We start from the raw sequence: 25,389 nt of genomic DNA, 5'->3' as shown, positions 1-25,389 counted from the left end.
TGAGCAAACTCACTAATTTCATATATAAAAATTGAGCATATAGCTCACGATTTTAAGGTTATTGATAAGATAATACTTTTCTTTATGTATGATTAAAGCAAGTGATGGCTTGCAATATATTCAGATCGTCAAATTGAAACCACCACACAACAGATCAAAAGGGGCTATTTTTTGTGTTATCCACTTCTGCTTATTGCAAATGTAATTCCTTTATACGCATTAGCACAGCTGGTGGTATGAAACCACAGCACAACTTTTAGCATTCGGTGAATATAAAAGATTTTACTGATGTCTACTTAGGTTGGTTAAGAGATTCCTCGTTTATTTTTGTTAATTTGGGTACAACGCTACTGCCAGGATGTAGTGGAATCTCCTAAAAGGAAGAAAAATATCCAAGAGCACATACGAGTTAAAGCTAACAATATTCGGCATGTTATTGCTCAAGGGTAAAATATACCAAATGTGAAACACAGTGTAGCAAAAATGGAAGTGGCCGGAGGAACGATTTTGGTACTTCTTGAGAGAACCACATTTTCAGCAAATACACTCCTGGAAATGGAAAAAAGAACACATTGACACCGGTGTGTCAGACCCACCATACTTGCTCCGGACACTGCGAGAGGGCTGTACAAGCAATGATCACACGCACGGCACAGCGGACACACCAGGAACCGCGGTGTTGGCCGTCGAATGGCGCTAGCTGCGCAGCATTTGTGCACCGCCGCCGTCAGTGTCAGCCAGTTTGCCGTGGCATACGGAGCTCCATCGCAGTCTTTAACACTGGTAGCATGCCGCGACAGCGTGGACGTGAACCGTATGTGCAGTTGACGGATTTTGAGCGAGGGCGTATAGTGGGCATGCGGGAGGCCGGGTGGACGTACCGCCGAATTGCTCAACACGTGGGCGTGAGGTCTCCACAGTACATCGATGTTGTCGCCAGTGGTCGGCGGAAGGTGCACGTGCCCGTCGACCTGGGACCGGACCGCAGCGACGCACGGATGCACGCCAAGACCTTAGGATCCTACTCAGTGCCGTAGGGGACCGCACCGCCACATCCCAGCAAATTAGGGACACTGTTGCTCCTGGGGTATCGGCGAGGACCATTCGCAACCGTCTCCATGAAGCTGGGCTACGGTCCCGCACACCGTTAGGCCGTCTTCCGCTCACGCCCCAACATCGTGCAGCCCGCCTCCAGTGGTGTCGCGACAGGCGTGAATGGAGGGACGAATGGAGACGTGTCGTCTTCAGCGATGAGAGTCGCTTCTGCCTTGGTGCCAATGATGGTCGTATGCGTGTTTGGCGCCGTGCAGGTGAGCGCCACAATCAGGACTGCATACGACCGAGGCACACAGGGCCAACACCCGGCATCATGGTGTGGGGAGCGATCTCCTACACTGGCCGTACACCACTGGTGATCGTCGAGGGGACACTGAATAGTGCACGGTACATCCAAACCGTCATCGAACCCATCGTTATACCATTCCTAGACCGGCAAGGGAACTTGCTGTTCCAACAGGACAATGCACGTCCGCATGTGTCCCGTGCCACCCAACGTGCTCTAGAATGTGTAAGTCAACTACCCTGGCCAGCAAGATCTCCGGTACTGTCCCCCATTGAGCATGTTTGGGACTGAATGAAGCGTCGTCTCACGCGGTCTGCACGTCCAGCACGAACGCTGGTCCAACTGAGGCGCCAGGTGGAAATGGCATGGCAAGCCGTTCCACAGGACTACATCCAGCACCTCTACGATCGTCTCCATGGGAGAATAGCAGCCTGCATTGCTGCGAAAGGTGGATATACACTGTACTAGTGCCGACATTGTGCATGCTCTGTTGAATGTGTCTATGTGCCTGTGGTTCTGTCAGTGTGATCATGTGATGTATCTGACCCCAGGAATGTGTCAATGAAGTTTCTCCTTCCTAGGACAATGAATTCACGGTGTTCTTATTTCAATTTCCAGGAGTGTAGATTATGAGAAAACCAGACCCAAACCAGACCGAACACCACAGCTCAAGTAAAAGCCTGAACAAAAATCCGACCAATCGCCGGTTAGCAATGGAAGTGAGAGTCAGAACACCGCAGTGTCAACTTTTGATCAAATTCTACCTGCACCTGCCTCGACGCAAATTTTATGTAATACGATAGTTAAAGCGTTCATACCAATTTTGATGGTAGTTGCTACGTGAGGTGGTATCAGCACTTCTGGATATTCATTGTTTTTAATTTCTTGAGATGTAGTGATAAAGCACATGGATGGAAACTGAAACTCGCAGGCTCGAATCCTGGTGAGAGCATGAAGTCTTTCAGTCTGGCGAAACACAAGATTACACCTCTTAATGATGAGAAGATATACCAGGAATGACACGTGGTTCGGGCTGCACGTTAAATAGTAGGCCCTCTCCCTGGCAGCATTACTGGAGTACGTTAGGGCCAAGCCAAGGTCGCCAAAATGGCTGCCAATTCAAAGGCTTCCACCGGGCCGCTGAACATACCTCTTTAAGGGACTCACAGCCAGTCATCTCATACGACTAGTATATTTACAAATACGTGACGTCAACAGAATAAAATGAGTCGACAGAATAAGAAATGGTAAGAATTTGAAGTTTGATGCTGTCGACGAATTTTAAAAATTAATGTGCACATAAAGTACGAAGTGAATAACTACTAAACAATATAAGTGATCAAAGGTGTCTGTAGAAAACCTTATCAGAAGAAGGTATAGGTTAACAGGACTTATCATATGACATCCAGGAATAGTTAAGTTTGCACCAGAAAGAGTAAAGAAGGCGAAACATTGAAGAGGCAAACACAGACTACAACAGAAAAAGAGTATAGAGGCTGTTGGATGCAAAAGATGCGTAAATATGGAAAGATTCGCAAAAGGCAGGGACGTTGCGTGAAATACTGGATTCCTTAATCGGCTAGGGAGATTAGGGAATTGAAAAATGGAAACGGATAAGTTGAAAACAGACGTAGTGGAAATTAGTGAAGAAGGGTGACAGGGAGAACAGCACTTCTGGGCTAGTGACTACAGGGTTATGAATACAAAATGAAATTGGGGTAAAGCAGCTGGAAGCCTATTAATGAATAAGAAAACAGGAATGGAAGTAAGCTGTAACGAACAGCGTAGTGAATGCATAATTGTATCCAAGACAGTCATGAAGCCAGTACCAACGACAGTAATATACGTTTATGTGCCTACTAATACCTCAAATAATGAAGAGATTCAAAGAATATATGATGAGATAGAAGAAATTATTCAAGTAGTTAAGGGACAGGAATATTTAATTGTTATGGGAGAGTGGAATTCGATAGTAGTAAAAGAAAGAGAAGGAAAATTTGTAGATGAATATGGACTCGAGAAAATGAATTTAAGAGGAAGCTGTTAGGATTCTGCAGGGAGCATAATTTTATAATCGCTAACATTTGGTTTGAGAATGATGAAACAAGACTGTATGTGGAAGAGACATGGGGACACTGAAAGCTTTCATGTTCGTTATGCAATGGTAAGAGAGAGATTTCGTAACCAGTTTTAAATTGTGAGATATTCCAGTAGCAGAGTGTGGACTCTTACTGTAATTTATTGTAGTTTGATTCTTTCAGAGCAAAAGATACCACACACACACACACACACCAATACGTTTTTGTTATATGGGAAATGTGCACAAAGATTTCCCATATGGCAAAACTTATTGATCTGCGTGTGGAGTTTTACTCAGTGTGCTCATATACGCATCACCTCATTGCGATATGTATTCTATAGTGTTTCGTGAATGCAAACCAACAACGTTCCAATAAAATTACGTGGCATTATCGACGTAACTGCTACTACAGTTGAGTAGTCAATATTTGTTGACATTGGGTTAGATCGTAATGATAGTTTCGTTTGAATACGTCGTTTCTAATATCGTTTTTTTACCGTAGGGCACCACCTCCGAAGAACATTTCACCACATGGACGAATAAAGAGCAAAACACAAACTTCGAACTAAAGTGCGTCTTGCAAACAGTCGTCTGAAGACGAACGTGTCTGTTCGACATCGGTTGCGGCGCTGTTTAATTAAGTACATAGCATTATTAATAGTGGCTGATTACTGTCTTATTCTCTGAAAGAAGCAACCTACTTTTCCTACACAGTTAAGGTCTCAAAATGTCTGTTTTTGGCAAGATAGCACATAATAGCGCATAATTTATTGATTTTGAGTTGCAGATTGACACTGAAGAAATTCCAAAGTGGCAGGAAATTAAGATGGGACTGAACAAACTGAAAGAACTAAAGGTTTTTGAATTTCGGAGGAAGCTATAGGTCACGTTGGTCTGAATACAGCGGAAGACCACTTGGTAGGTTTTGGAGAACAAATAGTGAAGGCAGCAGAGGATCACAAGGGTAAAAACACAAGGCATAGAACTAACGCTTGAATTTATAGGGCGAAACGAGAAAACATAAAAATGCAGGAAACGAAGCAGGTGAAATGGAATCCAGACATGTGAAAATGCAAAATGCCAATGTAGGGATGGCTAAAGGACAAATTCAAAGCTGTATAAAAGTGGATAACTGAAGGAAAGACAGATAACACCTACAGGAAAATTAAAGGTACCTTCAGAGAAAAGAGAAAGGAGCTGAGTGAATATCGAGAGCTCAGGTAGGAGTAGCTGAGGATGAGGTGGGAGATATGATACTACGAGACGAATTTGACAGAGCACTGAAAGGCCTATGTCGAAGAGCGACATTCCATAAGAATTACTGAGGGAGTTGCAAGAGACGATGATGGCAATCGTATTCCATCTGGCGCGCAAATTAAGTGAGACAGGGAACGCACTCTCAGGCTTGAAGAAGAATTAAATAATTTAAATACCAAAGAAGGAAGCCGTTGGTGTGAATCTACTGCTCCATCAGTTTAATGAGTCATGGTTGAAAAATGTTGGCACTGATTATTTATAGAAGAATGGAAAAACGTAGTAGCCGACTTTGGGAAAGATGAGTTTGGTTTCCGGAGACATGTAGAAACAAGCGAGATTTATCTTAGAAGATACGTTACAAGAAGACAAACCTACGGTTAAAGAACTTGCGTACTTAGAAAAAACTTTTGATATTGTTGACTCGACTATGCGCATTGAAATTTTGAAAGTAGCAGGAATAAAATACAAGGAGAAAAACAGTGTTTACCACTTGCACAGAAACCAGAGTCGAACGATATGAAAGGGATGCAGTAACTAAGAAGAGAGAGACAGGGTTGTAGCCTATCCCAAATGTTATTCAGTCTGTACACTGAGCAAACAGCAAAGGAAACCAAAGAAAAATTTGGCATAAAAATTAAAGTTCCGCGAGAAGAAAAAAAAAAAACATCGAGGTCTCCTGATCACATACTAATTCTCTCAGAGAGGACACAGGTCATGTAAGAAACAATATGTCTTATGTTTCTGAGGATATTTCAAAGTAACAAAGAAGAATAAGCAAATAGTCCATAGTACATCACAAAGAGATTAAATAAATATTCAAACACAGGGTAAGATTTCAATTACAAATAGAAGATACGACTGCAGCACATACGAATTTATTAGGTGTGCTGATTGTATCGTATTCCATAAAACATAGGACACGCTTTGATGATTCTAAAGTATACGCTTTATGAAGTATACCCTGTGGCTAAAACGATAAAGCAGGGCACAAAATCAAGTAACTTTTAGCAGCACATGCAAAATAAGGGGGAAAGGGCTGGAAATGAGAACAGCACATTTTAACTGTAAAAATATTAGTATTGACTAATGATTATGTGGTATGGTGGCAGCAGTTCACTTGCAATGGGAAAAGTAATTCACGTTACGTAAAAGACATGTCTTTTCTTATACTCTCGAAAATGATGAAGAGGAATTACTATTGACTCCATTTGGTTAGCTCTAGTGTGATAAAAACTGCTCATTATTTCGCATGCCAAGTTTTATACAATATTTATCTTAAGCATGTGAGACGACAAAGTACATTAATAGTTTCAGTTTGTATTTATTTCAGGTAGTCGATGCTTTTATGTAGGAAAGACATCTGGGTATTTTGAATAACTACTCTAATGTCTATGAAATGAAAAGATCACTTGTCCTGTTGTGTATCCACCGAACAGCATGAAGAATTGGGTAGTCTTGTAGTACATGCTAAGTCAGGAATGCTCTTGACTTTCTTCTCTCCACCATCATCCATTCTAAAGACCCTCTACCTGGGTCGGTATGTGGTATTCATTTATTAAGAGAAGCACTCCAGATTTTACCTTACGGGTTCTAAGGGAAACTACGGAAATATTAAATAGGAGTAGTTGGACCGGGATTCGAACCTCACTATTTCCCAAGGTTCAGTGTCCCAAACATTGACTTACTTCACTCCGTTACTACATTCCCTTGGAGAATCTTGGAGTCTCTTCTCATATCTTCGTATAGAGAGAAATCGTTGAATGAAGTATAGTGACAGCTGTCACATTCTCTAGCCTGCTTTGTTTACATTTGTCATGTTATAAATAGTACAAACCCTACGAGATGACACTAACAACAAAAGGAGAGCCATTAATTTCACCTCAGTCAGGATCACAAAAATTAATCAGGCCATATTCCAACATTTCATCCACACGTTCATGTCGGGAGGTAGTAGGTACTCAAATGGTAACACTTTTGATAAATTTCTATAGGGGTACTCATCTTTTCGCGTTGCAGAGAGCACTGTTAGTCAAAGTCTGCCACCCTGTCGACCCACTGAATTATGCCTGCCACACAAAACCACTAACTGTTAAATGATGATATGTTGATAGTGACTAGAGTCTGCCGGCCGCGGTGGCCGAGCGGTTCTAGGCGCTACAGTCTGGAACCGCGCGACCGTTACGGTCGCAGGTTCGAATCCTGCCTCAGGCATGGATGTGTGTGATGTCCTTAAGTTAGTTAGGTTTAAGTAGTTCTAAGTTCTAGGGGACTGATGACCTCAGAAGTTAAGTCCCATAGTGCTCAGAGTCATTTGAACCATTTTTGACTAGAGTCTCCAGGGATCTCCTGACAACCGCGCGGAGTTGCTGCGTGGTTTGAGGCGTCTTGTCACGGATTGCGCGGCCCCTACCGCAGGAGGTTCGAGCCCTCCCTCGTGCTTGGATGTGTGTGTTGTTCTTAGCATAAGTTAGTTTAAATAGTGCGTAAGTCTAGGGAGCGATGACCTCAGCAGTTTGGTCCCTTGAGAATTCACAAATATTTGAACATTTTTGATCCGCTGACTCGTAATCAATATGCAGACTGTTTGTGAGGATCTCATGTTATGAGATTCGGAAGTGCTCAGGTCTAGGGTAAGACGTTTTGGAGCATAGCTCTATCGACCAAGGAAGTTCTTTATCCTGAGAGATATGAAACAACAAAGACGCTGTCCTAAAGGAAAGTAAGAAGATTGCATTTGAAAACATGCAAGAGATAGTGGATGTGTAAAGCATGGAAAAGTCTGAGGAAGGAAGATTAGCGGTTACTGTGCCGTCGACAGCGAGGCGGTCAGAGACCGAGTACCAGTTCGCATTAGGGAAGAATGGGGAAGGAAATCCGTCCTGCGAGAAAATTTAATCTTTACCGCTAGGGGGTGGATTTGCACTATCATACTGCTATATGCCTGTCATCGGAAAGTCTTGACGCTTCCTTTGGTGTACACTGGAAGTCAAGGCGCTGCTGCTTTTGATGGTAAAATCATGTGCATGCACATACCAAAAACTGCATAAAAACTAGATTACTAAGTTAGATTTTTTCTTAATTGTCATAGACTATGATACAATTACGGTAATATGTCTTCCATTATTTCTAGCTTCCATATGGTACTAAACCATTACACATAGTTACTAATCCCAGGAAGTATTGTTGGGTTCCGCAATAATTGGAGAGCCATGGTGTAAAAATGAGTATTACTGGACTGAATAGTTTTAAAACCACTCGCAGTAGGCAATGCCCGCATCTCGTGGTCGTGCGGTAGCGTTCTCACTTCCCACGCCCGGGTTCCCGGGTTCGATTCCCGGCGGGGTCAGGGATTTTCTCTGCCTCGTGATGGCTGGGTGTTGTGTGATGTCCTTAGGTTAGTTAGGTTTAAGTAGTTCTAAGTTCTAGGGGACTGATGACCATAGATGTTAAGTCCCATAGTGCTCAGAGCCATTTGAACCCATTTTTAGGCAATGAGTGAGATTTCTAAATCACCGATGTTGTATTCACAGTCATCTTGCCGTAACGGATCAATATTACTTCCGATTCTCAAATTCAGGTATCGCATTACGAGGCTTAATTGGCATTAAAAGCTGTACTTTATACGAGGGTTGGAACTTTAATAGTGGCAACTATTTAATTACAGCTCGTACAAAATAGATACACGTTTCAAAGTTTTGCTGGCCTTCAAATTAATCACCAGCATTGTGTATAACCCGTTGCCAGCGATGTGGAAGTCATGGGATACTCTTAGAAGTGCCAGTTGTGTTGACAGCTCGATCGGCGCGGTCTATTGCCCGACGAATTTGTAGCAGTGCTGAAGCGAATGCCGTGAAGTGCTTCCTTCAGTTTAGAAATCGAGTTGAACTCACGAGGGCTTAACTCAGGGGAATGCAGTAGGTGGTATAACACTTAGCAGCCCCATCAGTCAAACAAATCAGTAACAGCTTGCACTGTACATGCTTGAGCATGGTCCTGCAAAATGATGGTCAGGTCCTGCAGAAAGTGTCTCTGTCTCTAAGCTGGTCGTAGGCTGTGTTCCAAAAATGGACAGCATAGAGACACAAGTGCTGACACTTTCTGCAGGACCTGACCATCATTTTGCAGGACAATGCTCAAGCACGTACAGTGCAAGCTGTTACTGATTTGTTTCACTGATGGGGCTGTTAAGTGTTAGACTACCTGTCTGGCGATTTGGGTGTTTTTCAAACCAACTGCGAACAGTTGTGGCCCATTGACATGGCGCATTGTCATCTATAAAAATTCCATCGTTGTTTGGGAACATGTTGTCCTTAAACGGTTCCAAATGATTTCCAAGAAGCCGAACATTACCATTCCAAGATGGGCGTATAAGAGTTCAAAACCGGCAATGTGTGAAATATAAGAAGCTTACAGCTGTAGCGGTATTTTCAACCTCTGGTATAATGCTCAGTTGTGGATGTTCCTCAGACAGGATTGTTTGCATTTCCATTCAATTTTCCGTGTAAACACAGTCCACAATATCTTAGAACCACTATCAGATGCACAGTGCGTCGTTGACAACTTCGGTGTACCCATGGCTTCGTCTGCGCCACTTCCGAACGCTACCACCAGCTGTTACCAATAGGGGCTTGTCAGATGAGGCCATTGTTTCCCAGTCGTCTAGGACTCAGCCAATATGATCACGAGCCCAGGAGATGTGCTGTAGGTTACCACACTGATATCTGTGATTACGTCACACAGTGAAGCTTTGGAACGTCCCCTTAGAACAATTGTATACGAGACTGTGCTTAAACTGACACACAATAATTTTAGCGCAACGCAATCTGACTATCAAAAATCCCTACAAAAGAATGGCCCAGACAAACATTAAACTATACGTTTCAAAAATCACTTACCTCACCAAAAATCTTCCTTACTCGAACTATTGCAATACAGCGAGCGCCACTACTGCCAGCTAAATAAAAGATTCAAACTACGGAAGGCACTAACTACTGATAGGGATAGCAAATGAAAGATTTTAATGGAGAACAAACAATGTATTTACCTTAATATCATCACAAGTCATAATATATGTAATTTCAAAACTCCGCCATCTCTCTCCTCACATCCACCACTGCTGGCGGCTCACCTCTAACTGCGCAACACTACACGCTGTTCACATCCAGCTGCCGCTGCCCAACACTACAATGGCAGACAACAATGCAAACTAGCCACAGACTGCACACAGCACAGCCAGTGATTTTCGTACAGAGCGCTACGTAACGTTGCCAATAAGAAAACATAAACAGCCTACTTACATAGCCCCCATGCTCCCCACAAAAAATTTTACAAAATATTTTTGGGCAGTGGCCAATAATGATTTGAAAAAATTTTTCATAATTACAATTACACTTATTTATACAATGTTGGTCAAAAGCAAAAATTTTCTGTATTCTGTTCACATCCTCTTTCAAAATAGTTTTTCTCCACTGTACACTACCTTTTTTTTTTTTTGGCCAAACCATTTTCTTATATCTTCTCAATGCATTTCTTCCAATTCATCATAGTTAGTTTCTTATAGTCTACCCCCTCTTAAGCTAACTTAAATCTACTGAGCTCAGATATATATATGCCAAGGGACGAGGCAATGCAGCAGCACATAACAAATTAACACAAACATCAATGACAAAAAATAGAAATGGCAAAGCAAGCAGCATAAATTACAACTGTGCAGGAAACAAGAAAAACTAGCTTAGAAGAGTAACACAAAGTCAAATTCAGTAACACTATGCCTGGCAAACAGCAGCAGCAAATATATAATATATAAAAAATATAAAACTTATATCTATACATGACATAGCTCAAGCAGAAAAAATATTACAGTAAAGACAACAATGCAGAAAAGGGAAATGTCTATTCACATCTTAATGTCTATGTAATTAAAGTGGTGCACCACAACAACTTATTGTAAAAAAAATATTACCATGTACTTGAAACGAAAATTATGTGTCCAGTTACTGTTACTAGTCCCTTCTTATTGTTCTTTCCTTTCCAAATGCTCCTTTTTTAAAGAATGTGGATTACAAAATTATTATATAATAGATCTGTTGACAGAAAGTGTTCACATTAGCAAATGCATTTTATTTTATAAAAGCAATGCTGCAACACAGCTGGAAACCCGATATCAAATGAAATAAGCAACTACAAAAAGCAAAGCATAAAAATATCATTCAATAGTCATGTGACATTTCATAAGTTAGTAGAAATTCTCTCAACTCTCGTAGAAAGACGCTTGTCGTAATCAGGTGTGCAGATGGAAAAATAATTCTCGTCATTTCATTAGGCATTTCAGTAAATATCATAAATTACGAGCTCCGCAGTATGCTTTCAACAAGGAAATGTCAATAGCGAGGATAATGGCCTCCCTTTTTTTTTTCTACCTGTGCTTCCGGAAAGGCACACCCTAATGGCTTGTTCTCCAGGTGTCTGACACAGCTGTGTGCCGACGACGCACGTGCAGGTGGTCACTTAACTTTCTTATGGAAATATTTACGACAACAGTTTCCGCTACAGTGACAGTCTCATATAAGAATTTCACAGGTCGAGAATTTGCAAATGTGTAGAAACAAAATCCTATGAAGATAACAGTGTCCAAAAAATTCTTCGCCGGCATTGTGATACATTCACGCATTTACACACCTTTCATAACTCTTAAAGTACGATTCTTGGTTTCCAACATCCTTTTTCACAAGTCAAGAGTCCCTAACATCTATTCATTATTCATATACATATAAACACGTAATCACATTCCTCATATATGGTAGCATCATCTTATTGACATAAACATACCTCAACAGCATAATACACATCGTCGTCGTAAAAATAACATCATAACACCTCAGTCAAATCTCAAAAAAGTCGTAGCTTTCTGCAATAATTTCAACCCATAAAAAAATATTCTCTGCTCATTTCAATAGTGTCATCTGCCTCAAACGTACTTTAAAAATCATGATCTCATACCAAATACATCATTCAAAGCTCTCATACTATCACAATGGTTCCGAAAAAATATGAAGAGTTCACACAGTACAGACAAAATACAATTTCGTAATTGTGAAGTTACCCAACGGTGTAATTACGTAAACATGTGTCACTGACGTAGTAAAAAACATGTTTATCTATCAGTTAAATGATAAGATAGCTGTGTAATTTATGTATTAGAGAAATATGGTACCGATGTGTAAAGTTGTATAAGCAAATACCATATTAGCTAGGGCTCCTTGTGCTTGCCACACACATGGTACACAAAGTAGGCGAGTACCCCCCTGAGGATTATTGTAATTATACCCTCAGGTGTTACAGATTACAAGAATGGAATGAAATGTATTACGGAAAACCTTTGTATCATTGTACTTAAAATACACTCCTGGAAATTGAAATAAGAACACCGTGAATTCATTGTCCCAGGAAGGGGAAACTTCATTGACACATTCCTGGGGTCAGATACATCACATGATCACACTGACAGAACCACAGGCACATAGACACAGGCAACAGAGCATGCACAATGTCGGCACTAGTACAGTGTATATTCACCTTTCGTAGCAATGCAGGCTGCTATTCTCCCATGGAGACGATCGTAGAGGTGCTGGATGTAGTCCTGTGGAACGGCTTGCCATGCCATTTCCACCTGGCGCCTCAGTTGGACCAGCGTTCGTGCTGGACGTGCAGACCGCGTGAGACGACGCTTCATCCAGTCCCAAACATGCTCAATGGGGGACAGATCCGGAGATCTTGCTGGCCAGGCTAGTTGACTTACACCTTCTAGAGCACATTGGGTGGCACGGGATACATGCGGACGTGCATTGTCCTGTTGGAACAGCAAGTTCCCTTGCCGGTCTAGGAATGGTAGAACGATGGGTTCGATGACGGTTTGGATGTATCGTGCACTATTCAGTGTCCCCTCGACGATCACCAGTGGTGTACGGCCAGTGTAGGAGATCGCTCCCCACACCATGATGCCGGGTGTTGGCCCTGTGTGCCTCGGTCGTATGCAGTCCTGATTGTGGCGCTCACCTGCACGGCGCCAAACACGCATACGACCATCATTGACACCAAGGCAGAAGCGACTCTCATCGCTGAAGACGACACGTCTCCATTCGTCCCTCCATTCACGCCTGTCGCGACACCACTGGAGGCGGGCTGCACGATGTTGGGGCGTGAGCGGAAGACGGCCTAACGGTGTGCGGGACCGTAGCCCAGCTTCATGGAGACGGTTGCGAATGGTCCTCGCCGATACCCCAGGAGCAACAGTGTCCCTAATTTGCTGGGATGTGGCGGTGCGGTCCCCTACGGCACTGAGTAGGATCCTAAGGTCTTGGCGTGCATCCGTGTGTCGCTGCGGTCCGGTCCCAGGTCGACGGGCACGTGCACCTTCCGCCGACCACTGGCGACAACATCGATGTACTGTGGAGACCTCACGCCCCACGTGTTGAGCAATTCGGCGGTACGTCCACCAGGCCTCCCACATGCCCACTATATGCCCTCGCTCAAAGTCCGTCAACTGCACATACGGTTCACGTCCACGCTGTCGCGGCATGCTACCTGTGTTAAAGACTGTAAAGACTGCGATGGAGCTCCGTATGCCACGGCAAACTGGCTGACACTGACGGCGGCGGTGCACAAATGCTGCGCAGCTAGCGCCATTCGACGGCCAACACCGCGGTTCCTGGTGTGTCCGCTGTGCCGTGCGTGTGATCATTGCTTGTACAGCCCTCTCGCAGTGTCCGGAGCAAGTATGGTGGGTCTGACACACCGGTGTCAATGTGTTCTTTTTTCCATTTCCAGGAGTGTATCTTTAAAAATAAATGATTTAAGTACAAAATTAATCAATCAAATACGTGTCCTGTAGCGCTAAACTGTGCTTCTTGTTGTAAGATAATCTCTGTGGAAGTGTCATAGTTATTGTCCTCCAAAAGCTAAGTTCTGCAGAAGCCAATGTACTTACCTCATGATAAACAAAAGTGAAATGCTTTGCGTATAGATATCTTACTTATTACGCTTATTGCCGTGATGAAGAAAGTACTGTGCTGTAACGTATTGTTGTGCTACGGAAAAGACTGTCTTCTTGTAGCTATACCACAAAAGTTACTACTAAAACATGTTTTACTTTCCAGAATAATACAGAAAAACTGTGCAGATATAAAACAGAAACACCGCAAAAGCAACATTGTAAATTGTCACTCATTAGTAGAGTCGTGATATAATCGTGTAGCTGTCACATAAACTAACCACTGTGTCATCTGGTATCTCCCAGAAAGTACTTTAATTCAGAATGTATTTTCAAGTAAACCAAAATGTTGCATTAAAATCTCATTAGCAGTACTGGTAAATGTTCTAAGTATGTGAGCCTTATAGTCGTTATGTAATCGTGCAACTAAGAAGCAAGAATGTACACACACAATAACACTGTGTCGTCTGTTCGCAATAACAATGCATTCATAATTTCTGTTTAAATAAGTTCTCTTGGTTCTTGAGTGGATATTGAACTTCAAAACATAGTTGCATCATAACAGTTTCTAAGTGTGACAATGCCTACTAGAAATGTGAAGCGAAACGTTTTATGGCAAAGACAAAGTTAAAAAGCAGATTATTTTTCAATAAACGGTTTTACATGTGAAATTTGGTGCAATCTTTTACCCTTTGCTCTTCTCAGTACGCAGAGTTTCAACTTGAATGCAATTATCATGCCGTATTCGTCCGTAAAGAATACTGGAATTTTTCTCAAGGTTAGTGTCTATGTTATTTTTCCCTGAGCCAGCGGGCGCAGGTGGCTGCCTGCGGTGCGAGTTATTGTCTGTTTCTTTGTTGGCGCGCTTCGTTACTGGGATTAGGAGACCTAGCTTCTACAAATTCACCGTGACGAGAGTGCGCTGCTCTGTTTAAATCCCGCCAGTTCTGATGCAATTCACGTCTATCGTTACGATCACTTCGTCTATCGTCATATCGGTAGTTCCTGTAGTTTCTTTCTTGTCGGTTAAGTGGTGGAGAATTTCTCCCTGAATTATCACTGCACGGTGGACCGTTGCGTCTGAAGTTATACTGTCTCCCGTGATAATAATTGTTCTGGTTGCCAAATTGTCTGTTTCTATGATTGTCTCTGTCATATTCATTACTACGGAAATGCGATCTTTCTCTGTAACTATTACTCTGCCAGTGGTTGTCATACGGGTGGTGTCTCTTTTGGTCACGATTTACGTTGTAAGAATAGGCTTGTCATGTCCAGTTATTGTTTCTGTCGTCACGGAATTGTGACGGATGTGACCTGTAGTGATTGTTTTCCTGTTTTCGCATCCCGCGACTGTCTGTGTCAATTTATAATTCTTGTAAGTGCCCTGAAAAGCTTCAATGTCGTCTTTGCAACGTCCTGCCAAAATAATATGCCGTAAATGTTCAGGTAATTTGATTAAGCAAATGCGGATGAGTTCTGAGGGGCTGTATGGGTTTGACAGGTACTGATTCTTGTGCAACATGTCTTCAAAATATTTCACAAGACTGGAAAATTCAGATTGTTCGAAATGTTTCATCATTATGATGCCATGTTTTACTCGGTCTTGTGTGGCTTGAGACCAATATGCTGAGAGGAACGCATGGTAAAATTCTCCTTCACTGTGGCAATCGTGAATGACCGATCACATTCTTACAGCTGGTTCATTCTCTAAGTAGCCACACATAAATTCTAACCTGTGCTCCAATGACCAGTTGGGAGGGAAACAATGAGAGAATTGATGGAGCCACGCTTGTGGATGAATGTCGTTGGCAGAATTCTTAAACGTTTTGAATTTACGTGTAGTAATGAACAGCTAGCTTATAGTCAAAATCATCATGTCGACGAGTCGCATGTCGGTCATTGTTACGTCGTGTCGGCGGTTCCATCTCAAAATTCGGTGTACCTTCCCAATTCCTTTCATAATTACCGAAATGCCCTGTGTTATTATTTTGTGGCTTTTCCGTATTTCTATGTCCCTCTTCCCGTATTGGGGCGCGAGTGTCCTCTGAAATACGTAATTCTTGTATTACCTGTGTGAACTGATCTTGTACTTCCCGGATTTCTCTTTTGTACTGTGTATTGATTTGATTTTGATTTTGTTTGAATTTTCTAATTTGTTCATACTCTTTTGTGTCAGTGAAGGCTACGGGTCTTGTGTCATTCAGATCATCATCTACCTTTGTAGATAAGTTAGTGACCTGATCCGAAAGTTCAGCTACTTTCTCCGATAGTGAACACATTTCCTCAGTGTGTTTTTCTGAACCAAGTTTCAGAGTGTCCATTTGTGTTGAAATCGAATCTACTGTGTTCTTTAAGTTTTCCTGAGTTTTTGCCAGTTGTGTAACCGAATCGGTAGATGCAACTGAGTCAGTTTTAGCCCACAAGGTCTCATGATTTTCATGAACAATGGTTTGCAGCTCTTTTATGGCTGCTTCGTGATTCTGTAATGCATTTTCATGCCGCGAAAAAATAGGCTGAAAATGCTCACAAATTTGTGTTTTTATGTCATTACAGACTTTTTGACATTTCGATTCAATGTTATGTAACTCAGTAGTTAAATCTTCACGTGTTTGTTCAAGTGTGGTGTCTAACTTCCGAAGATTTTGTTCCATTGTGTCTAACTTTTGAAGCTTTTGCTGTGTTTGTCTCTGATTTTGTTCCATTTGTTGCATTAATTGCAATAATAATGTATTAGTGTCTGGAATCTGTTTCTCTATGCTTTTTGGCAGTGCATTTTCACCGGCAACATTCACATTTTGACAAGCAGAAAATGTGTCTTGACTCATTTGAGAAAACGGTGAGGACCCAAAACCTGAATCTACAGTATTTGCAAAATTGTGTCCTATCATTTCGGATTCCTGAGGCGAGCTGTTGCCGACCGATCGATCGATAATGCTTCCCTGTTCACTACCTGTTTGACTGTCTACACCATTATTTGCCGCCTGCTCCATCTCCCTATGCACAATTACCAAATTACTACTTCGAATGTTTGTTAATTCACTACCCAGTGGTGCTGATAAGCTACGCTCGTCGTCACTATTATTTCTCAGTTTAGTTTGAAGCCTAGTGTTACGTTTTTCACACGTCATTATTGTCACAATATTTCACACGATAACACAGAAAAGCACAATTTGAAGAGCAAAAATAAGAGAACACATTAACATAGTACTGAAAATAATATCTAGTTAATTGCAGCTGCGAAATACTTAGTGCAAATCTACATGCATGCCACAACTGTTTTACTGTACAACAATGAAAGGCTGCAACTACAAAGGAGATTCTCTCTACAATTACGCGCTAGCAATAAACAAAATCTACACTAATTACACAAACTACAAGAAAAAATCAGAAGATTCCAGTGAGGTATCCTGGCAGGGTCGCCATATGGAACGTCCCCTTAGAACAATTGTATACGAGACTGTGCTTAAACTGACACACAATAATTTTAGCGCAACGCAATCTGACTATCAAAAATCCCTACAAAAGAATGGCCCAGACAAACATTAAACTATACGTTTCACAAATCACTTACCTCACCAAAAATCTTCCTTACTCGAACTACTGCAATACAGCGAGCGCCACTACTGCCAGCTAAATAAAAGATTCAAACTACGGAAGGCACTAACTACTGATAGGGATAGTTAGCAAATGAAAGATTTTAATGGAGAACAAACAATGTATTTACCTTAATATCATCACAAGTCATAATATATGTAATTTCAAAACTCCGCCATCTCTCTCCTCACATCCACCACTACTGGCGGCTCACCTCTAACTGCGCAACGCTACGCGCTGTTCACATCAAGCTGCCGCTGCCCAACACTACAATGGCAGACAACAATGCAAACTAGCCACAGACTGCACACAGCACAGCCAGTGACTTTCGTACAGAGCGTTACGTAACGTTGCCAATAAGAAAACATAAACAGCCTACTCACAGCTTGTCTGAGGCATTTTGCTCTGATTATTGCCAGCATCATATTTAAAGTACCAGGGAAGCAGGTTGCTAGCCTTACTTGCCCCGAGTCCCATTGGGTTTTACCCCTAACGGCTGAAGGACCAACCGGTGGATTTGGTAGTCTTTGCCGTATGAGCACAAAGGAGACCACGACTCAGAATATGTCCGAGATGCCCAGCCTTATTCCAAAGTAACTGGTATCCCGACTGTCGGGACCACTAAATTGGCCACTCATACGTTGCCCGTGGTTCATGAAGTAGGACATGACTACAGGAACCCACACCATGAATCACAAACTCCATTTTTAAACATAAGAACATTCACCAGTATACTTGTGAAGGCAGGGGAACCAGATCTGTCATTGACTATATAATAACAGATCAGGAATTCAGGAAGGCTGTGAGGGACACACGTGTATTCAGGGGATTCTTTGATGACACTGATCATAATTTAATCTGCAGTGAAATTGGGATTGTGAGGCCGAAAGTGCAGGAGGTCAGATCCATAAGTAGGAGGATAAGAGTGGAGAAACTTCAGGATAAGGTAATCAGGCACAAGTACATAACAGCGATCTCAGAAAGGTACCAGTTAGTTGAATGTAGTCAATTACAGTCATTGGAAAAGGAATGGACAAGGTACAGGGACACAGTACTAGAAGTGGCTAAGGAATGTCTTGGAACAGTAGTGTGTAAAAGTAGGATGAAGCAAACAGCTTGGTGGAATGATACAGTCAAGGCAGCCTGTAAAAGGAAAAAGAAGGCGTATCAAAAATGGCTACATACCAGAACCCAGGTAGATAGAGAAAGTTATGTTGAAGAAAGAAACAAAGCCAAACAGATAATTGCAGCATCGAAGAAGAAATCGTGGGAAGACTTTGGAAACAGGTTGGAGACTATGGGTCAAGCTGCTGGAAAACCATTCTGGAGTGTAATTAGCAGTCTTCTAAAGGGAGGTAAGAAGGAAATGACAAGTATTTTGGACAGTCAGGAAAACTGCTGGTGAATCCTGTGGATGCCTTGGGCAGATGGAGGGAATATTTTGAAGAGTTGCTCAATGTAGGTGAAAATGCGATCAGTAATGTTTCAGATTTCGAGGTAGAATGGGATAGGAATGATGATGGAAATAGGATCACATTTGAGGAAGTGGAAAAAATGGTCAATAGATTGCAGTGCAATAAAGCGACTGGGGTGGATGAAATTAAGTCTGAACTCATCAAATACAGTGGAATGTCAGGTCTTAAATGGCTACACAGGATAATTGAAATGGCGTGGGAGTCGGGACAGGTTCCATCAGACTGGACGAAAGCAGTAATCACACCAATCTTTAAACATGGAAACAGAAAAGATTGTAACAACTACAGAAGTATCTCTTTAATCAGCGTTGTGGGTAAAATCTTCTCAGGTATTGTTGAAAGGAAAGTGCGAGTATTAGTTGAGGACCAATTGGATGAAAATCAGTGTGGGTTTAGGCCTCTTAGAGGTTGTCAGGACCAGATCTTTAGCTTACGGCAAATAATGGAGAAGTGTTATGAGTGGAACAGGGAATTGTATCTATGCTTTATAGATCTAGAAAAGTCATATGACCGGGTTACTAGGAGGAAGTTATTGCCTGTTCTACGAGATTATGGAATAGGAGGCAAACTTTTGCAAGCAATTAAAGGTCTTTACATGGATAGTCAGGCAGCAGTTAGAGTTGACGGTAAATTGAGTTCATGGTTCAGAGTAGTTTCAGGGGTAAGACAAGGCTGCAACCTGTCTCCACTGTTGTTCATATTATTTATGGATAATATGTTGAAAACAATAGACTGGCTGGGTGAGATTAAGATATGTGAACACAAAATAAGCAGTCTTGCATATGCGGATGAGTTAGTTGTGATGGCAGATTCGATTGAAAGTTTGCAAAGTAATATTTCAGAGCTAGATCACAAATGTAAGGACTATGGTATGAAGATTAGCATCTCCAAAACGAAAGTAATGTCAGTGGGAAAGAAATATAAACGGATTGAGTGCCAAATAGGAGGAACAAAGTTAGAACAGGTGGACGGTTTCAAGTACTTAGAATGCATATTCTCACAGGATGGCAACATAGTGAAAGAACTGGAAGCCAGGTGTAGCAAAGCTAATGCAGTGAGCGCTCAACTACGATCTACTCTCTTCTGCAAGAAGGAAGTCAGTACCAAGACTAAGTTACCCGTGCACCGTTCAATCTTTCGACCAACTTTGTTGTATGGGAGCGAAAGCTGGGTGTTTTGAGGTTACCTTATCAACAAGGTTGAGGTTACGGATATGAAAGTAGCTAGGATGATTACAGGTACTAGTAGATGGGAACAATGGCAGGAGGGTGTCCACAATGAGGAAATCAAAGAAAAACTGGGAATGAACTCTATAGATGTAGCAGTCAGGACGAACAGGCTTAGATGGTGGGGCCATGTTACACGCATGGGAGAAGCAAGGTTACCCAAGAGACTCATGGATTCAGCAGTAGAGGGTAGGAGGAGTCGGGGCAGACCGAGGAGAAGGTACCTGGATTCGGTTAAGAATGATTTTGAAGTAATAGGTTTAACATCAGAAGAGGCACCAATGTTAGCACTGAATAGGGGATCATGGAGGAACTGTATAAGGGGGGCTATGCTCCAGACTGAACGCTGAAAGGCATAATCAGTCTTAAATGATGATGATGATGGTGAAGCTTGTCTGTTAGCTCTGACAACTCTACGCAAACGCCGCTCCTCTCAATGGTTAAGTGAAGACTGTCGGCCTGTGTGTTATCCACGGTGAAAGGTAGTGCCCAAAATTTAGTATTCTCGTCACACTCTTGACACTGTGCATTTCGGAATGTTGAATACCCTAATGACTTCCGTAACTGAATGTCCCATGCGTCTAGCTCCAAGTAGCATTCCGCATTGAGAGTCTGTTAATGTCAGTCATGAGGCCAAGACCACATCGGTAAACTTTCCAAGTGGATCACCTAAGTACAAACGACAGTTTTGCCAATTTACTACCCTTCTGTACCTTGTATACGCGATACTACTGCCTCCTGTATACGTGTATATCCCTATCCGATTACTTTTGTCACGTCAGTGTAAACCAGAAATTACTAAGGCTACGTAAAAAAAAGTACTATGTACGGATGTCTTTCAAACCTGTATCTTTTTTCTAGAGTGAAATAGTCCCTGAATAATCAGTTCACATCAGTACACTGTACATCTGCATTGCTGTATGTGGAGTATTGTAATTTTAAGTGCGCAGACAGATAACTTTCCGTTTTCTTGTTTCTATCTTCTTACGTAAACATCTAGCTTACATTTCAATGGTTTAATGATATATTTTACTGATTCTTAATTACGCTTTCTTTCAAGAAGCAGCAATGAGTAGTATATGAACGATCTGATCAAAGTGTCTGGATACCTATTAGTGCACATTAATATCTGGTTTGTTCACAATTTTAATGTAATTGTGGCTGGAAACTTGCCTGACTGCTGATTGTCCCAACCTCCCGTTCCTGAGCGCTTAAACAATATACAGGGTGATTCAAAAAGAATACCACAACTTTAGGAATTTAAAACTCTGCAATGACAAAAGGCAGAGCTAAGCACTATCTGTCGGCGAATTAAGGGAGCTATAAAGTTTCATTTAGTTGTACATTTGTTCGCTTGAGGCGCTGTAGACTAGGCGTCAGCGTCAGTTGATGCTAAGATGGCGACCGCTCAACAGAAAGCTTTTTGTGTTATTGAGTACGGCAGAAGTGAATTGACGACAGTTGTTCAGCGTGCATTTCGAACGAAGTATGGTGTTAAACCTCCTGATAGGTGGTGTATTAAACGTTGGTATAAACAGTTTACAGAGAATGGGTGTTTGTGCAAAGGGAAAACTTCTGGACGGCCGAGAACGAGTGATGAAAATGTAGCACGCATCCAGCAAGCATTTGTTCGCAGCCCAGGAAAATCAACTCGCAGAGCTAGCAGAGAGCTGCAAATTCCACAATCAACTGTATAGAGAGTCCGTAACTACCTGAACGTCAACTACCCGAGGCGATGGATCGGCCGCCAGGCAGCCCGTGACAGAGCACTTCATCACTGGCCTCCAAGAAGCCCTGATCTTACCCCCTGCGATTTTTTCTTATGGGGTATGTTAAGGATATGGTGTTTCGGCCACCTCTCCCAGCCACCATTGATAATTTGAAACGAGAAATAACAGCAGCTATCCAAACTGTTACGCCTGATATGCTACAGAGAGTGTGGAACGAGTTGGAGTATCGGGTTGATATCGCTCGAGTGTCTGGAGGGGGCCATATTGAACATCTCTGAACTTGTTTTGAGTGAAAAAAAAACCTTTTTAAATACTCTTTGTAATAATGTATAACAGAAGGTTATATTATGTTTCTTTCATTAAATACACGTTTTTAAAGTTGTGGTATTCTTTTTGAATCACCCTGTATAGTTCTGTCTCAGATGAAACGTCCATCAACAGGGCCCTATAATTAAATTGTAGCTACTCATGGAGAACCTGTGTGGACTATAATTAGCGTATGACAGCAGAAACTTGATAGGTACGCTAATGAGATAATGCGGAACCGATTTACACTGGGGAATAAATAATCCCAGCTGTGGCAACCAAGTACAAATCTGGCGTTTTTAATATATTTCAATTAATTAATTTATTTATTTAAGGAATTTTGCTTAAGAAAATTCTCTGCATCTTATTTATTTTTGGTATTTTTAGTTACGATTTCCAGTGGTTTTATTTAGGTTTATAGCTTCAGTCTTTTAAAAGGTAAAGTATATAAGTCTTTGCTTTTAAATACCACAGGAGAGCTACTAGATATATGTCCCGCAGCGTCGATCTCGCTGATACTCCTCGTCGGAACTGCTCCACCTGAAATCTTTAAAATGTTTATTTCGCTACGCCGATCGTTCGGCACAAGTAGGTGCTATGTTGTATGATGCGTATGGATTGATGTGTCTAACTTTCTTATCAACGAAAAGTTTATTGCTTCTGAGATATTCTCTCGAAGAATGCTGATCGTGAAAAGATGCACGCTCGCACTATCATTCCACACTGCATCTCCGATCTATCTACGTCACGTGATATCTGAAGAATGTTTGTCAGATCTTTTATAAATTGATAAATACACATCTTGAATGCATCTTATTTTCTTGAATTTATTTATTGTGTCATCGATAACTGAACATTTGCAGTGGAGCTTGATAGCGTCGCTCAACAATAGCAAAATCTCTCTCAAATAAAACACGTCCGATCTCTGTAATCGCTTCACACCGAGTCCTCCAATATACATCTTTGGTTACTTATTCCAGGGAGATGCGTCCGTAGCACGGGACGTCCACTTCTCGCAGGCAGTTTATACTACTCTCGGCATTAATAATTGGCCGCATTACAGTGAGAAATTTTCGCCGTTTACGATCTATTACACGCTGAATATTATTTTCATGGCGGTGTATCATCTACGCTGGTCGCTGTTATTTGGCAAAACTGTACCCTATGGCTACTGAGAAGACAGATCGTGTGTTGTTAGTAGAGATGGGCAAACTGAATCACGTAAATGTTTCGAAACAAATGAAACAGTACAATGTAATGTTTCGATACGGTGTTTCGAAATGTTGTGGCGTAGCAAGACAGCCACACCACTCGGAGGTAGCCGAAAGGCACGCTAACTAATGCAGACGGGCGTGAAGTCTGAAACAGGATAACTATTGAATGGTAGCAAGAAAAGTACGTAGTTGCTTTATACTTAACTTTTATTCTCTGATGAATACAGCGTTCTTCTTGAGACATTTATACTATAACTCTCAAAGTAGGTAAGGCTAATGGCGCCTTGCTAGGTCGTAGTCATGTGCTTAGCTGAAGGCTATTCTAACTGTCTCTCGGCAAATGAGAGGAAGGCCTCGTACGTCTAGTCGCTAGCAATGTCGTCCGTACAACTGGGACGAGTGCTAGTCCGTCTTTCTAGACCTGCCATGTGGTGGCGCTAGGTCTGCAAGTACTGACAGTGGCGACACGCGGGTCCGACATGTACTAATGGACCGCGGCCGATTTAAGCTACCACCTAGCAAGTGTGGTGTCTGGCGGTGACACCACATTCCTCCCCCGCAAATCGGCGAACGGTCGTGTTATAAGGCTTCCGCCCGCCGTGGGGAGGGCCCCATGTTGACGTATGCGATGAGGTGGGGAGCCTAACAACAGACGAGGCTGTGCCACCCGCACCCGGCCATTCGGTCCGAGGGGAGCTAGGAAACGCCTGGAAACCTACTCCAGGGTGCACGTCAACATGCGGCGTATGCGCCCGTAATGAGACAGGGTCGACCTCCATTGCGTCGGGGTATCCGACACGCGATGACGCCATGTGGTCCGGAGCGGGCCAGAGGTCCAGGGCGGACGACAGCTGGTCACGGGAAGCGATCGGCGGCGCGTGACCCAGGGAGTGTTTCTTTGAAATAGGCATCTAAAGCCGACACAATTTCTTCGTAGGACAGTGTAGCTACGTCACGTCGGGGAAACAATTTCACTATCACACGGTACGTTTGCACGCCGACACAAGACAATAAGTGAGGCTGCCGCTCGTTACCTTGAATTCTGTAGGCTGCCAGATGAAAATCCAGCTGTCGGGAATATTCCGCCCAAGATTCTTGAGTGGAATCGAACTGGCGAAACGGCGGTGCAACTGCATGTTGTGGCTGCGGTAGCTGTGAGGAAGCGGCGGCGGCCGCATCGTTTTGCAGCGCACGTTGACCCTGGACGAGCTGTCCCAGGGCATCCAATAACGCCTGCGTCTGCTGATTCTGCAAGCGATAAAATTCGGACAGTACATCTGGAGATTGTGGCGAAGCCATGACACAAGCAAATCAAATCAGAGCAAAACAAGTAGGAAGAACACGTTGACTCGTCGCCAAACTGTTGTGGCGTAGCAAGACAGCCACACCACTCGGAGGTAGCCGAAAGGCACGCTAACTAATGCAGACGGGCGTGAAGTCTGAAACAGGATAACTATTGAATGGTAGCAGGAAAAGTACGTAGTTGCTTTATACTTAACTTTTATTCTCTGATGAATACAGCGTTCTTCTTGAGACATTTATACTATAACTCTCAAAGTAGGTAAGGCTAATGGCGCCTTGCTAGGTCGTAGTCATGTGCTTAGCTGAAGGCTATTCTAACTGTCTCTCGGCAAATGAGAGGAAGGCCTCGTACGTCTAGTCGCTAGCAATGTCGTCCGTACAACTGGGACGAGTGCTAGTCCGTCTTTCTAGACCTGCCATGTGGTGGCGCTAGGTCTGCAAGTACTGACAGTGGCGACACGCGGGTCCGACATGTACTAATGGACCGCGGCCGATTTAAGCTACCACCTAGCAAGTGTGGTGTCTGGCGGTGACACCACACGAAACAGTGAAACAGTTTGTTTTGTAATCTAATAGAGCTACACATTTTATCATCTTGAATGTCTACTGTATAATTATGTCCATATAAACACAAATGAGGTGCGAGAGCGCTAATCATATCGCAGAAAGTATGAAACTATCACTTAGGCGTCTTGGCAGTTTCGTATTTCCTGCAGCAAATGCGCTGCTTTTGTGTCATGTGACTTTCATACTTTTCAATTGGCTGAGGAAAGCCTTAGCTGAAGACAGAAGAACCACCATGAACGGAACTGGAGGTGGGAGCAAACTGCAGAAACTACAGATATGCTACTGGGATTCCCACATTCCATTAGTA

Source organism: Schistocerca cancellata, chromosome 9, assembly GCF_023864275.1.
Source record: "Schistocerca cancellata isolate TAMUIC-IGC-003103 chromosome 9, iqSchCanc2.1, whole genome shotgun sequence".
Classification (NCBI taxonomy): domain Eukaryota; kingdom Metazoa; phylum Arthropoda; class Insecta; order Orthoptera; family Acrididae; genus Schistocerca; species Schistocerca cancellata.
This window is presented reverse-complemented; position numbering follows the sequence as displayed.